Source organism: Triticum dicoccoides, chromosome 4B (genome assembly GCF_002162155.2).
Source record: "Triticum dicoccoides isolate Atlit2015 ecotype Zavitan chromosome 4B, WEW_v2.0, whole genome shotgun sequence".
Taxonomy (NCBI): domain Eukaryota; kingdom Viridiplantae; phylum Streptophyta; class Magnoliopsida; order Poales; family Poaceae; genus Triticum; species Triticum dicoccoides.
Genome location: NC_041387.1, coordinates 289,163,801 through 289,168,301, shown reverse-complemented (window position 1 = coordinate 289,168,301; position 4,501 = coordinate 289,163,801). Strand labels below are relative to the sequence as shown.

At 42.5% G+C, this 4,501-nt stretch overlaps 1 long non-coding RNA gene across 7 annotated transcripts; it reads left to right on the top strand.

Moving 5' to 3' along the window:
* Nucleotides 1–293: 293 nt before the first annotated feature.
* Nucleotides 294–3,009, top strand: LOC119295988. 7 transcript variants are annotated; one of them, XR_005144596.1, is made up of 6 exons: nucleotides 294–553; nucleotides 897–1,053; nucleotides 1,503–1,570; nucleotides 1,727–1,801; nucleotides 1,972–2,040; nucleotides 2,182–3,009. It is a non-coding gene; the product is annotated as an uncharacterized LOC119295988 (long non-coding RNA). The 7 variants fall into 7 exon arrangements; XR_005144591.1 differs by having other exon boundaries at nucleotides 1,685–1,801; XR_005144594.1 differs by lacking the exon at nucleotides 1,503–1,570.
* The last annotated feature ends 1,492 nt before the right edge of the window (nucleotides 3,010–4,501 follow it).

The following is a 4,501-nucleotide window of genomic DNA, read 5'->3' as shown; positions in this document are numbered from 1 at the left end:
TCTGAATCCAGAACGTGAGAGACTTGGACTCTATCTTCTCTTGGGCCAAAAGTGACGTGAGAGAACTTTTTGGACATCAAATAAACATCTCTTTCTTCCTTATCTTCATATGTGGATTGTACAAATGTCCCATACACCTGCAATTAGACAAAACACAAAAATGTGTGAAGTATTTTTGTTCTGGATAACATAAATAGATTATTGAATAGTTTGCACTAGAAATCACCTGACAAATATGCATATATGCAATATTTTTGGTCATAGCCAAGGTAGCCATGTCCTCATCAAGGAGGCCGAGGTAATGGTGGCACGACGGAGGTCGTGGCTCGCCCCCCACCGACTCTCTTGCACCCCCATTTTCCCTGCCCCCTCCCCGGCGTCCTTACCTCTGCCATCCGACCTTCCCGAGCTCTCCCTCTTCGGGGTTGCCGCCATCCGATGCCGCGCGCCATGATTCCAAATTGGTCGCAATTCGATAAGGAGCGGTTGCTGCAGTGAGGGCAGTAGGGTCCCACCCCGGCGGCTGTGTGTAGAGGGGGAGAGGTTGACACAGGTGAGCTCTTTCTTCCTCCTTTCCTCATCTTCCCATGGTGAAATGATCCCATCCTTACTTTTTTCTTCTTCTTCTTATGCACATAATGTTGTCGGTTGCAACCTTCTGCGCCCATCATTCCCTGTGTTTTCTTTTCACAATCTACACACTAAGTTGTAGATTGGTCGGATATGTTTGCATTAGGCAGCACAAGAATAAGAACATTTGTCAGCTTTTTCATGTGAGACTAGATTCCAGATGGAAAGCAAGGGGCTTTTCAATCAAAGTTTAATTTTCCTTTCTATCTATATGCTTCTGCATAATATTTGGTATTTATGTTGTGTGTGTTTGATGAAATGACAAGGCCTAGCAGCAGAGGATGAAGATGGAGCTGGCAGCAGGGATCATGGGAGCAACGGGGGTGGCTGGCCACCCAAAGCTAGACGAGAAAGGGGGCAGCAATGCAGGGACGGAATATGGTGTCCATGCGCTATCCATTTCTACTCATCTTCAGCTTGCAGGTTGCTGAGTTTTCTCCTCTCTGCTTGTTGGTTTTCTTTGATTAGTAGAACAAGTAGCACAACATGTGTTTGTGAAAATGCTTCTCACAGATGGAACTTTTGGTGTGCCTAGACCCGCCTTCTTTATTAGGAGAATATGCTTGCTGAGACATATGGTCTAAATTTCGATTAGTACAGAATTTTCGATTACCTAAGTACTATTAATGTAATTATTCCGTCTCCTATGACATATGCATGTGGCACTTTGATTTTGGTGTAGAAGGATGTACAAATGTTTACTGTTGAGTGATATTGATATTTTTCCTTGGCGCACCATCAAGAACTAGGAAGAGCAACATCTGTATGGCTAGATGTATCTTTTTTGAGCAACTTAGTTCATGTATAATGAGCAACTGAGCATATTTGGTGTTCATTCCTGAGATATATCTGTATCTGTCTCCTCTTTTTAGATTTTTATCTAAAAGCAGAGCTACCTACTAATAGCTCACAAGATCGAAAACTAAGCCTGATTTCTCAGGTAAATCGTGTTACTGAATACACTACTTTTATATCTCAGTAAGAAACAAGAAATATATCATGATTTATAGTGTGCAGGTGCTCACAAGATCATTGTTTTGCATAACCGTCTTAGGAATCTTCCGTTGTGGTGCTCATGTGTCTAAGAAATTAACAGGGCAGAGGCTCTAGAGAGGAGGTTTGATTTTCCTTTTCGGGGTTTGTAGCACGAATGCAAGAATTTCTCATGTAGGTATGGCTTCATTCCTCCATTCTCCATATGCAAATCTTGCTCTTTGATTTGTTTTATTTCCCATGAGTAACCTGAGATTACTGTGATGCTATGAAAGCCTAGAGTGTAGAGTGAGTAAAATATGTACTAGATGCATTAATTTAGCTCATTGCCTTGCTTCATGCACCTAGGTTTGGAGATGTCCTTACTTTCATGGCTCAATCATCAAATGACGTCAAAATTGAATTCCTAAAAGCAAGGTATATCAAATCATCCTTGTTTTGTTGTCCAGTGCTTATTTCATTGTGGATATACATATTTAGTATCACATATGGTGCAGATCTTGAATGACCTTTCTCTTGCAACCTCTCTTGACAATTAGATTTGATTTGTCTATGTAGGCTAATTGATGAAGGAAAACTAACTGATGCTCTTGTTGTATCCGACTGCTGTTTGTGTAATGGAGCGTCTGATAAATTACTTTGATTGTCCATTGATCAAAGGGAGTAAATAATAAGTCTAGGCATAGGACAATGTAACAGTGCTTGAGTCCTTACATCATACATGATCGTGTAATTCTATGACATGGACTGTTTATGGAGTTAAATCTCGACAAGGCATATTTCCCATTTCTCAGATTACTTTCCCATATCTTGTGCTGACCACTCCCAGGACACCAGATCCGCGTCCGCATTGTCCCTCCAGCCTTGCTCATTGGACGAAGATGACAGGGAGAGGAGGATGCTAGCCAGGAAGGTGCACATGGCATTGGCGTCGCCGACCCCTCACTGGCGATGGTACAATCAGATCACCTTAACCATCACTAGAATTTTATCCTATTTTATTTAATCACATAGGCCAAGGAGCCATCAGCGATGGTGTAGCTGCAGCAGCCTGTCAATTGGAGGAGAGGCCAAGGACCATGGTTGATCTAAGAGCAGTCTCAACTTGGTTATTGATCTGTTCTGGAGCATGGTTCGTCTATCTATGATTCCCCACCCTTACACAACACGGTCCACATCTTGAATTTGAAGTGAACTTTAGTCTAATTTGTTGCTGGTTGTGCTGAACAGTTCGGTTAGGGTGGACGTGCTTTTATTCTATTTGTGCTTGTGAAAAACTTGAGTTCCTTTGTCCGAGTTGAGTGCACTCAAAATCGACTGTCGGGAGAATTTGTAATGCCCAGTTGACGGTTTTGGAGGCTCATGGTTTTGTGGCATGGGTTGTTCCATATAACATCTTCTATATCGTTTGCTGGTAGAAAGGATGTTATTGTCCTGAGATATTATCTTCTGGGATTATGGTGTACAGCTCCTGCTCTGTTGCAATCTGAAATTCCCAGCAGGTTTCATGTGTTTATAGGGTTTCTTAGCCCCAATAGGCAGTGTGATAGGCACTGATAGAGGCGAGGGTGTCCCGATCTTTCGATGAGATGATAACTATCGATTTGGTGGAGACGACTTTGACGATCCAACTACAAACGTGCACGACGTTGCGCCTTAGCAATCGCTAAACCAACTCCGAGAGGTTAATGACCACGCTGGAGCACGATCAACCTGACCACGAAGGTCTATTCTTGCAAGCAATTGAAGAACGAGCAAGAATATGATAAAGCAATCTGAATATTGCGAATATATATGAAGTATTGATAATGGTGGGGATCCGGAAGCGGTCTTGGTCTGGTCGTTGGACACAAACGAAGTACACGAAGTTGCAATGGCTAACTTTTAACTAAACAAATCCCAAGGAAAAGCTACTAGATGGATCTACTTATATAGGAGCAAGGGGTGGCGGCCAAGGAGGTGGGAGGACGTCCCAAGGCAGCCTAAAACTAAATCTAGGTCGTACAAGGCCAATGGGCCCAAGTGGAGGTGATGTAACACCTTTGGACTTGTAGTTTGACTCGGATTCTGCTGCAGCATCAGATTGTTTCGTCCACAACTCAACGCTCCGGACGAATTTGAAGGTGATTCCAATTGGGTTGGAAAGTGCACGAAATCTAGTTTCCAACAAAAAAAGAATCACCCAATTCGGAGTTCGTATGAAAAACTTGTGTGCGTTTTGAGTCAGGTGTGTCTGTGCAGTCCGAATCTGAATCCAGAACGTGAGAGACTTGGACTCTATCTTCTCTTGGGCCAAAAGTGACGTGAGAGAACTTTTTGGACAGCAAATAAACATCTCTTTCTTCCTTATCTTCATATGTGGATTGTACAAATGTCCCATACACCTGCAATTAGACAAAACACAAAAGTGTGTGAAGTATTTTTGTTCTGGACCAAAACAAACTAGATAAGATGCAGATTGGATCAAGTGAAGATGTGAACGATCTCAACTATTATTATGACAATGAATGGTGGGTAGCACGTGGTGGAAATTAATAGATGGGATGGTGGACAGCGGAAGGGATAATGATGCAGCGGCGGCGTGACTAATGTGAACAGAACTCGAAACTCTAAAGGAACTAGACACTAAGACCAGCAACTGACACGACGATGCAACCGATAATTCAACTATGCAAGCAACGAATAGAAAATTGCAAAGGCTCAGACTGGCTTGGATAAAGGATGAATAGATCTAACTTTTGTTTTGTGGCTTTTTCTTGGACAATAGGTAAGAAAATAAATCTAATCTAGGAAAAACTGGAAATTCTCACTGAGCAACCTGAAAACTGATACCACTTGATAGAGGCGAGGGTGTCCCGATCTTTCGATGAGATGATAA